We start from the raw sequence: 12,090 nt of genomic DNA, 5'->3' as shown, positions 1-12,090 counted from the left end.
GCCGGGCCGGGCCGGGGCCTTCGGGAGGGGGTGAGCGTAGCGGGGAAAGGGCTCCGCGGCGAGCCTCAGGCCGCGGGACCCGTCACTCGTTGGGGGGGTAGCGGGAAAGGCGGGAAGAGCGCAACAGAGCGCTTCGTTGCGCCGGTGCCGGGCTGTGCAGCTACACAAGCCCGAGGTGTCGGCTGAGCTTTGTTTCCCTCGTCTCCAAAAAAAGGCATGTTGGGGCTGGGAAGGATTCCCAGTGAAAGGTGAGAAACGTTTTTCACTCGAAGAGGGCAGCCTAAACTAGGGCCGCTCGGCCTGGAAAGGAGATGGCACAGCAGGGAGTAGCCTGGGAAGAGCGGTGGCCACAGCCTGCCACGGGCTCCTCCGAGTGAGGGCTGTGGGGCCCGTAATGAGAAACTCGCAGGAGCTTGGTTGGAAGCGTTGGAGGGATCACTTGTGCAACAGGAACCGGAGCTGCGGGACTGGCTGCAGAGGCTGTTGTGCACGTGAAGAGTTTATGTGGGCTTCAGGGGAGGCTGGGCAGGTACTTGAAAGAGAAAGTAATTGAAGGCTACTAAAGTAGCAGACTACCTCAGGCTCGAGAAATGTCCTGAGCTGAAAATAGCTGGAGGCTTGGACAAACGTGCTTGTCCTGCTTTTAGTTTTCCCTGGATGTTCCCTTATAGCCTGGACTGGAGGTGGCAATAGATGGATCCCTGATCCAGCTAATAGTGCAGCTATTCTTCTAGTCTGCATATAACAGGTTTGATATTGTAGCAGAGATGCCTCTGTACATGGCCTTCTCTTTCTTCTGTAAAAAGGCATGGCTAGAAAGATCAGGCCTGCAAGTAGAGTCACATAACAAAAACTATGTTTCTATACAGAATCCCAGTGAAAATTCTCCAGAGGCTTAAAGTGGTCTACTTATGTGGACTCAGTTGAAGAATTGTAGCCTGGCAGTGTTTGCAATATTTAAGGTAGTGGTGGTGTGGTTTAACTCCAGTAGGCAGCTAAGCCGCACGCAGCCACTTGCTTGCTCCCCGCTGCAACAGGATGGGGGAGAGAATCAGAAAGGTGAAAGTGAGAAAACTCAGGGGTTGAGATAAAGGAAAAAATAGGAATTCACCCACTCCTTCCCATCGGCAGGCAGGTGTTCAGCCATTTCCAGGAAATCAGGGCTTTGTCACTCGCAGTGGTTACTTGGGACGATAAATGCCGTAACTCTGAGTGTTCCACCCTTCCTCGTTCTTCCTCCATTTTTTATTGCTGAGCACAATTTAATATGGTCTGGGATATCCCTCTGGCCAGCTGGGGTCAGCTGTCCCGGCTGTGTCCCCTCCCAACTTCTTGCACACCCCCAGCCTACTTGCTGGTGGGGTGGGGTGAGAAGCAGAAAAGGCCTTGACTGTGTGTAAGCACTGCTCAGCATTAGCTAAAACATCCCTGTGTTATCAGCACTATTCTGGTGACAAATCCAAAATGCAGCACCCTACGAACTGCTATGAAGAAAATAAACTATCCCAGCCAAAACCAGTACAGCTGGCTTCAGTGAAGCATTAGGAAACAACAGCAGTAAATTGCTTTTATTTTCGTAGCTTATTTTCCAGTTACTTATATTTCAGTACTGTTCTGTCCGGACTTTTATGTTTTTCCATAAGCCAGGTGTGCTGCCTTTGCAAGTCAGTAGGTGCAACAGCTTGCAGAATCAACCGCTGTTCTATGTACAGATACAACAGGAAGCCCTTGGGTTGTGTGAACACATCAAAACAATGGAAATAATCTGATCTGTCCAGAATTTATGACAAACTTCATTACACAGTGACCATGTTTCCTGCTGCATTTTATCACTCTAGATTTTATTAGACATAGTTTCTTCCCTAGAATATCCTCTCATAGTAGTTGAGGTAGTCAGTTAAGAAGTAGTTTGCATATGTGAGTCATTAGGTTCTCATACTACATTAGAAGTTTCTGAATTTTGTTCTCTAAGGCTTTTGTCATCATCAGATACTAATCTTCTCATTCTAGGTAAAATTAAAAGTCTTGCTACAGCGAAAGATTTATTTATATTCTTTTCCCTAACTGTTAAATACACTTCCATTAAAACGTTACTGTATGATGTTTGAAATAAGGTGCCGATTTTGCCTTTACAGAACAAACAAGCAACAGTCAGACACCAGGTGGTGCCAAAGACCAGCCAGAAAAGAAAGTGAAACTTGAGTGCAAGGAGTGTTCAGGAAGAGCAAAAAGCAAAGAACAACCGCAAGATACTCAGTTTCTGATTTCAGTAAATTAGGAGCAACGTACAGTAACGTCAGCAGTATGGCAAAATTAGGAACGAAACCATTTGCAGAGGTGAAGAACAGTACAAAAATGAGCAATAATCTCTCATCATCTAGCTTTAAGATTCTGATACGTTTTTAAAACAAACTTAACAGCTACAGAGCAAAAATACTTTCGTGTAGAGATGTATAGTTAAACTGGGAGGATATGTACGTCTGTTTTTATTTAGCAATGCACAAGGCATATAAAATATTTGAAATTTTAAATATACGGTAGGGAGTTAAAATGAAGCATACAGCAAAAATGAGCTTAGCCAGGCATCATCCATAGTTCAGCCTTTTGGTGGTTCTGGGGTTGGCTGAGCGGAGTTTAGGAATTCCCTCTGGCAAACCAGCGTGATGTGAGTAGCCATTCAGCAGAGCACCTTCACCACACTGGAGGGCATTTCCTGAGTTGTGACACTTGGGTCTGTTTGCCACATACCGTCTTGCTCCACATCAGGTACCAAAACTGATGACAGTTTGAAGCCAGTTGTTCCCTTTTTTTTTCCCAACAAAACAGTGTCACAGCTGCTATTGAGCAAGATGAGTGGTGTTCTGTTCATCAGTTGATGGTAACATGGGAATGGTGGTTTTAATCTAGATTTTAAGAGTGAATATGCTATAAATAATGACATTAAGAGGTGGAATATAGGACAGGGAATATAGAAACAGGGAGTAATCCCTGTTGCTGTCATTGCTGTTCAATGTGTTTTCTTAGGGAATTTTACATGGGGAAAATTCAGTCACCCAAAAGACCAGTATTCTCCAGCCGAGTAACATAGTATTCACATGTTTGAGAAAGCGTTGCTGCATTGCCTTCCACGGATACAACACAGATTTCAAGTGATTCCGTTTACTCTTAACTGGCTCTAGTGCTGCCTTGGTGAGGTGTCCTTCCGGCCTGGAGTACTTGGTTATTTACAGCTGATGTTACGTGTTCTGCATGTATAGTTTACACTGGACTTTGCCACGTTAGACACTTTGAAACAATTTACACAGGCATAGGGTGATGATTTGCATGTTACATCACACATTCTTTGTGAATGAACATACTTTCCTGCTTGACGTTGTGACATTAAGAGTTCAGGTGACTTTTTCCTGATGTACCAGCAGAAAGCACCGAGTTCCGAGATTCTTCATGTGACTTCCAAAAGCCGACACTTGCTGTTTGAACAAGGAACACGTAGGTGGGCATAGAGGTTGTTTCAAGGATTGCTTTGAGAGAGCAACTGCAAGTGTTTAAATAGTTCCCTCTGTTCTGTATATCGATTCGTTTTTACCTAGAGGCATTCAAATGCCTGTATCCTTACTCTGGTTTCTGCTCACCAGTTTAAATCCTTTTCCTGGCAGAGCAGACACTACAATCGAGAAGTCATTTTCCCAGGATGCGGATCATCCCCTGTGCCATGGGTATATTGACTTCTTTGGTCAAGCTGCATTGTTTCTGCTCGTGGAGAGCTGCATTCGTGTTCTCCCTTGACTTAAAAACACACACAAAAAAAAAAACCACACCATACCCCCCACATACACTTTAACTTTTTCCTAATTACAAACAGAACATTTACCCAAATTGTTGCTGATGAATAATCTTACACTTCTAATGTCATATGTTAATATTGTAAGTAACTAGATAATTTAAGTTACCTGTTACACGCAAAGTGGACCAACTAGGTATTTTGCCCAAAGGCAGTACACATGGTGTACTTCTATAGTGATATAAGTCAACCACCCTATTACTGTTCTGTTTCAGTATAACGTTATTTTCTCTGTGTTCATAAAGTAATAATGAATGTAATAAAATAAAACTATCCCTCAGGATGTTCTTTCAAATAGACATTTCTGACTATTTAGTAAATAAATTTTCTTAAAAAAACCAAAGAACAAACATTATTTGCTAAACCGAGACTACAACAGGATTTATTTAAGTGGAAGTAATTGTGAAAGAAGCTAATTAATGTGATTCATACAGGATTACTTTTTCCACTTCATGGTATAGGTGTTCACCTGGAAGGAAGCGTGATGCCATAAACTTGTAAGTTATGGTATATGGAACATAGCAATATTTATATATTTTTTTTTTACTGGTTCAATTAATTAATTCCTTGTTTATTGTTTTTAATGTTCATGGCAAACTGACATGACAAAATGTATGACTAGTACAATGTTCCTTTATGACTGATTTACTTTCAGCATACATGAAGCTTTTGTGAGGAGGGGTGAGTACTGTTTAAATCTGAATAAATATTTTAAGTTCTTTGTTAGCGTAGTCATATTTTATGCCAATAGCAGTTAGATTCTAATAGCATCAGAAGGAAAAAAAAAAAACCACAAACAGTACAATAAAAACATACTTTTAGATTTAAGTGAAAGTTAGTGTTAGGTTAGTTATGGCTAGGTTCTCTAGGTTTCTTTAAATGTAGGCTTCTTTATTTAAAAATGCTGAGTATGCACTGACGTTTAAAAATCAAAAGAAGATGCTAGGAGCTCGACATTTTTTAATTCATGCATGCTTGTTTGGTGTCAACAAATAATTAAGAACATAACTTCTGAGACAAATTATTTTTCCAGGTTTGAAAATGAAAATAAGACTTAAAAAGAAAGTTATTTTATTCCTTGTGTGTATACAATACCAAAAAGGGATGTTGAAACAAAGTTTTCAGTGCTCCAATATATTTGAGAAAATAAAATGTCATTTACAGTGTTCTTCCTATAGAGAGCATTGAGAGGAACTCGGCAACAAAATTACCAGTCTTTAGTCTTCAAGACATTAGGGGGCACCACGACCTCACAGACTTAAAATGATGTAAGTTAAAGTCCAGTTACTTTTCCTGTCCAAAGTAAACAGGAAACAGCATAAAATAGCAAAATCAACTTCTGGATTCGTTCCCTAGCGTGAGATTATGATATAGTTCTTAATAAGATTTCCAACAGAAGACAACCCAGACATTTAGTAGAATATAGACAACACCCTCCTTTCTGTAAGAGTACTAAAACTAACAGACTAATATAAGCAGCTTGCTTTCAAGTCTTTATTTAAATCTTACATTTTCCTTCAGGGTTTCATTCTGGGAATACGACATTTTCAGCTCAAGCCTCTAAACTAGTACAGTGTTAGTTCAACCTGTAAAGTAAACCTCTGTATAGGCAGGGAGCACACAGCGAGCTTGGGATGGAGCTGCTTTAAATCCAGGTCCCTGAATTGGGTATCATGCTTGGGGTGGTCACCCTAAGCTGTCAGACGACAGCACCAAACTTGAGTGTGCTGTAATGATGACGTGTGAATCTCACACCACTGCGGGAGACATTAATAGTCTTAACTCTGATACACGGCAGATGATTTACTTAGCAGGTGATTTACTTTGGAAAGGAATTGGAAGGATGTGTGTCTGTGCAGAGGGAAGAAGGCGTCTGTCTGTCCAGAGGGTTGCTGTTCTTGAAGAGGGACGACAGCTGTGACTTCAAGCACTGACTTGCAGGCCTGAAAAACAAAATACCTTACTGTTGTTCCTCTGCAGCTGAAATGATGGTGTGCTTGATGTAACAGATGAGCAGCTGGACAACAGGCTTAAAAGCAAGGTGCCTGTCATTTCTGGAGGACTAACGCTGGTCTCCCTAGAGTTCTTACGGTTTGACCTAGAGACCTGAGGCCTTCTTCGCATCAGCTGTGAGGGATGATTTTCAGTGGAAATCTACACTGTAAAAAATAACCAGCTATAACATTTAAGAATATATGGTCTACTGCATAAAATGAAATCATATGGTAGTAGTGTGCTTTTGAGTATGGATAAAGTAATCAACCAACTACAATTTCATGATGGAAGATGACTAGCAGTAGGGAAAAGTATGACATAATATATGAAAAACTCATCTAATTTATGTAAGCGGAAAGCATGACTCTCAGTCTTTGGAGCTGGGCTGGGGAGTGACTGGATTCCACAAAGTAAAACAGCATTCTGTTGCTACACTTCCTAGTTTCTCTATTGCCTGCGTATGGACACCTTAGTAAAAATCTTGCCCTGAATGGAGGCTGTGGTTAAAAGTAACGGAGTGACTGAGGTCCCGGTTAGCGCGGGAGGCAGACTAGAGCAGTCAGTAGCTGCTAGAGGGTTATCACTCCTCTACAGCCTGAAATAGCTGAGAGTGTTTCAGTGTTTCAGCCTACAAACCTGTGTACGTGATGATCAAGTTCTGAGTTGCTATACTGGCAGGAATCTTTTTCATGTGACAGGTCACACAAAGAAAAGATTGTTACCCGTAGGTACTCTCTCAGACCTTCTGCATCATAAGTTCGTGCCTATAGATATGTATACTATGGATATTCGTGAATATAAAGCCTGCGAAGAATAATATATGTATGAGCTGTAATATAGTACCTGAGAAAATACTTACTGTTTTTATTTATATGGCTGTATTATACAAAATATGCGTAACACTGTACAAATATAAATGAAGACCACAGTCTCTCTCTTGAGGTGTTTGCAGTCCTGAAAATACCCCAAGAAACTGGCCAAAGGCAAAGGAAAGGAATATGGAGTAAAGCAAAGTGATGAGCCTGGCAGCCAGACAGGCTTTTCTAAAATCAGATCTGAATATATATTTTATACAAATTAAATTATGGTAAAATACATGTATGCATATATATATATATAAAAAAAATCAGATGCTCAAACGTTGCCCCTGTAAGATTAGTTTTGCCTTCTGTCAGTATGCATTGTGGAGCAAGCTTTAGAAGAACACATATGCTACTCTTTCCTGAAAGAGCTTCACTCAAAAGGAAGTAGAGAGCAAGAGGAATATCCTAGCATATACATCTGCAGCGTCACTGATCTGGGGAACCTTAAGAATAAGTTGGTAAATGTCATTTTAGACAATGACAACATATAGGTTGTACATTCATCTCTTCCAAGCATTCCTTAGAGAAAGGAAAAGATTTTTTTTTTTCATTTGAAATATATTTGTCATTCCCTAGAAATACTCTTTTTCACATTCTCACCCCTTCAGGCTTCATAGCACAGTGACAACTTACGATGGACGTTATGGAATGGACTTTGCCTCAGAGAACGTAGTGCCCGTGGACTGTTCCTGTTCGTGTAGCTACAGTTGAAGTCCATGCCACTTCTTTCCACTGCTGGTTTTACCTGCTGTAACTAGGTTAAGATTAACGCAAATAAAGCTATTACCCTTGTACTCAAACCTTTGCTCAGTATGGGTATGAAACTGTCCTTGTCCAGACAGACTTTTAGGGAGTTACTCAGAGAGATTAAGGTCCTTGAGAAAGGGAAGGAGGTATGAAGATGACTCTGCACTTGCCTGAAATGAATTTCCTGGATCTCTGAGGTTCACACTATGCTCCAGTACTTTGAAGTTCTGGGGTTTGGCTAACAATCTTTATGCACTGAAAGGGTGCAGGCTGTTACTGGAAAATGTTAAAGCTTCCTCAGAAAAGTCACTTTGTGAATTCCCATATCTACCTCTGCTCTACAGAAACTGCTTTTCAAAAATCCCTTTGGGTAGAAAAATCTCCACATATCCTTCCACGTACTGAGAGTTAGATCTGCTAAAATTAGTTTAGTATTGTATTTTTTACTATAATTGGATGTTTTGTCAGAGACTGGCTATGTGACACATTCTAAGCTTTCTAAACTTCAGTGAAAGACTTTTATCTGTTTCAGTGGACTGTGACTCGGGCCCTACCCATACGTGTTCTCTAACATGGAGAATTAGAAAAACATGCCAGCAAACGGTACACAACAGCAGAGAGTCATGAATAGAACTAAAGTGATTTATTAAGCGTAAATTATTGAACGATGGCGCAGAGATAGTCTCAAATGAGTATAAACAGCACAGACACAATTCTGGTTATCCACAAGGGTATGCTGGTTTAAAATAGGAAGCCCGTTTTGATTGTTTGTATCTTAGATGCAAAGTTTGATTACCGCAGAGGGAACAGGTAGAATGAAAAGACAAGGCATTTTTGTCCTGAAACACAACCCACTTTTATTATTTTCTATTCCTCTCTACACTGCAGTTTGTATCAGCTTCAAAACGGGTAGAGCTGTTGCTAGGTAATAATTTTTACCCACTCAATAGCTGAAGTTTCAGCCACGCAAAGAGTTTTTATGTATCTAACTACATAAAATTAAAATCTAAGGCATTGTTTAACAACTGCTTCCAGTGCAACCCTGCTTCTAGCTATGGGCCTCTTTCCTGGGAGCAACCCAACTACCAGTGCAAGCAACGCACTTTTGTAGGCTGTAGGTCAACATGATTTGAGTGGGAGCAGCTGCAAGCCCTCCCTGAGCACTTTCGTTATCTCAGCTGTGAGCATGAGGCTCACACACCCTTTATTCTCCATGTCGATTCCTCCCTTGTGCTGAGCAACTGTCTGTGCTCTCATGCGGTGAATCAAGCGAGGGAATGGATGCAGCTGAAAAGCAAACCAACCTCCCCCTCCCTCTTTGCTGGGCTCAGCTGGGTCGAGTTCCTGCTGCTCTGGTTCATTTTGTGGCTGCATAAGCAGTATGGATAAACTCGGAGGGAAAAGCGGAGGATGGTCGGGAACGAGTGGGCAGGGCTGGGGCAGGAGAGGAGCTGCTCAGGCTGCCTTAACACATGCCTGGCATTGCCACCAAGTATCAAAACATGGTCTCAGTTTCTCTTAGATTTGTGATCTACCAAGGATCTGAAGGAAATTTGGGTCAGCTTAACGTGTGAAGCTGAACTAATAAAAGTACACAACTGACATTATTAATCCAGATCTTGAAACAAACATTTCACTCATACTTCAATAGAAAAACCGTGTGGGAATTTTATTGCTGTATCTTTTAAGATTTCCAATGTGGAAAAGACCAAGACAAAGTTAAACTCAGGACAGCTCTCAGATAACAATAGTCAGCAAACTGTGGTTACATCCACTGTTGCTCCTGACCCAGCTATGTTCTTTTCCTTCTGTTACACCCGCTGTCACCATAAAGTTTTTTTTTTTACCTTTGGGTGGCAAAACCACAAGTACAAAAATTGGCAATTGCTTTCTCTTTTTTATGGGGTGTGGGCTACAAAGGATGGTTCAATTACATTCATCATCTGTTTAATGTTAAATATTATTTTCTTCTACATGAACCATGGCATCCAAAAGCATGATAAATAAATGTGTATCCAGTTTCGACAGTATTAATCACCTCAGAGATAAAGTAACTTCTGTCATTGAGGGAGATAGTGGCTGCAGCGAGTACTTGCCAGCCCTGCAGACCCACCCTGGCAGATCTATGGCAATACAGGCAATCTAACACCTAACCTATTTATCCTTTCTTCTTACTCCTAGAGAAGCAACCTGGAGCCACGCTTGCAGATCTCCCTGTGGGATCTCTGATCCTTTTCTGCCCTAGGGGGATGCCACTTCTGCAATCACTCACAAAAACGCTCTTCTTCTGCAGTGAGAATTCACTTTCAACAATGCCTGGTACTGAGCAGGTTTCCAAAATACAACAAGTATTTCAGCCTACTAGCACACTGCTTGTGCCAACATGATGTATGCCCAAAGTATATTTGTTGATTTACATTGTTAGAGGTAGTTTAAAACAGCAGTGCTACCTAGAAAAACGATCTACTAACCAAGGACTGCTGGGAATGGAAAAAAGGACTCGGTCGTGGCATTCCCCAAGGGAAATAATAAGAAATGAAAAGGAATCAGAAGAAGAAAACTTAATAAATAAAATGGTGTAATAGAGATAATCTTAATAAATAAAATGGTGTAATAGAGAAACCTTTTGATATGACATCATCCAGCTGCCTTTTTACAGAAGTAATACACAATGTTAAAGATACGCTATCTAGCAGGCAGCAGTGACAACTCATGCCGCTGAAGGTACATTGTGTAAAGAGAAGTTGATTGCCTATGTTCAACCCAGGAAACTTTTGTTTCCAAAGTGTTATGCAAATGGCTATCAGCAAGATATTTAAATCAAAGTCTTACTTACAGATTTGTACAGAAACAAAGTTTTGTCCCAGTCTTTGTTTTTTCTGTTAGCGAAACCTAACTATTTCTGAGACAAAGTATTCATCCCTATCTCAAAGCAAAGCTCATAAATCAAGGACAAAGACTACGTGCATTTGATTTCACAACCATAAATGCTGATGAATGAATTCTGCAACCAAAAATTTCTACAGTGCTACGTAAATTCTAGTAGTCATCAACAAGTTACACAATTTTTCTGGTTTATAGTAACACATAGGGGAACCATGTTCCATGACTCCTACTTTGCTGAATGTCCAAATCAGTTACCTCACTTACTTACGGTTCAGTTAAAGTGGAAGAAACAGACCCTGGCATTTGGTTGGACTGAAGTCTTTGCAATCGTTGCTGATAGGTATCTTAATAAAAAGATTGTACATACTTACTAAGAACTGTCTAGTCGACCATTATTAAAACCTTAATTTTAACAACTTTTAAGCTTGACTTTTTACAGCTATTCAACTCAGTACAGCCCAACATTAATTTTTGTTTTAAAACAGACATTTTAACACTTATGTAGAATTAGTCCTTTGGTTATGACTTGCATTTGTCCATTGACTGTGCATCACTGACAGTAAGGGAAGAATCATCTTATTAAAAAGGAATTTATTTGCCATACTAAAGTATGTACATGTGAATCTTGGTGAACAAATGGGAGGAACTGGTTTGGCATATCCTGTAATACTAATATTCAAGCCCATCCTTCTTTACCACTGTTCCTTTCCAAGGTTTGCTGCAAGTAGTAAATATAACACGTCCTATTAAGTTTCATAACTTCCACATAAATATATACAGCTCTTCGTAAAGTCAGCGAGAGCCCTGTGTGTGTACGTGCCAAAAGGAAGGCAGGGAGACCAGAATTCCATTTAGCAGTAGCCTTGCTCCAGTAGTTACTTAATCTTTCCATGATTAAAAGGAAAACCAACATAGTTTGCTTTGGGGACTTGCACGTATTTTATAAATACTGCATCACCTCACCCTGTCAGGTGGTATTTGGTATTGTACAACCCCATCCTCAAGAGCCTCTGTAAGCAGCAGCTGATTGATTTTTCCCATCTCTTACCAGATGCATCACAGCACACACAGTTATACTAGTATCATTTTGCAAGTAGTTTGTTCAGTTTTGTTTGCATTTGTTGGCATATTATTAAAATATATCACAAATAATAAGACCTAGCTCTCTTCTGTTACAGATGTTTAATTTTTCTGTAATGCCTTCTGTTTAGTATAATAAGTAGAAGCTTAATATATAATAACTATCTATGTCATTTCTGACTTGCCTATTCCCAAGGGGTGATTTAAAAACAAGACAATTGGTGGTGGGTATTCTGGATACAAGGAGCATTGCAGAAGACAGCAGCAAGGAAGTCATAGCAAAAGAAAGCGTAAGGTAATTTACTGAGACATTTTAAAGGATAAAGGAATGGGTGACATCAAAAGAGAATAGGTCAGGTAGGCAGCAGAAGCTAACCTCGGCCAGGACCTGCAGATGACCATTTTGAATTTGGGGCAGAATAGGCATGAGAAACAACAAGGGCAGCTGAAAGGGGACATAACTGAGCTGAGTAAGAAGGTTGATGCCTTGGTAGTACAATAACAACGCTGATGTAGTAAGTCATGCAACTGAAGACAGACGATAAGTGGGATCAAATAATAACGCTGAGAACTGATGAGGTCCAGAACAAGGTTTTGCCAGGGGAAATGCGGTACAGCTGGTGGCTGTGGAAAATGGTGAACGGGGGGGGGGGGGGGGGGGCACGCTGCAACCCTTTA

The 12,090-nt window shown here is 40.7% G+C and overlaps 1 long non-coding RNA gene across 1 annotated transcript; it reads left to right on the top strand.

Annotated features, from left to right (window-relative positions):
* The first annotated feature begins 49 nt into the window (after positions 1-49).
* Positions 50-7,488, top strand: LOC103901105. Its single transcript, XR_657707.2, has 3 exons — positions 50-248; positions 4,303-4,338; positions 7,308-7,488. It is a non-coding gene; the product is annotated as an uncharacterized LOC103901105 (long non-coding RNA).
* Positions 7,489-12,090: the final 4,602 nt, after the last annotated feature.

The sequence above is a fragment of the Aptenodytes forsteri genome, unplaced genomic scaffold, assembly GCF_000699145.1.
Source record: "Aptenodytes forsteri isolate BGI_AS27 unplaced genomic scaffold, ASM69914v1 Scaffold20, whole genome shotgun sequence".
Classification (NCBI taxonomy): Eukaryota; Metazoa; Chordata; class Aves; order Sphenisciformes; family Spheniscidae; genus Aptenodytes; species Aptenodytes forsteri.
This window is presented reverse-complemented; position numbering and strand designations above follow the sequence as displayed.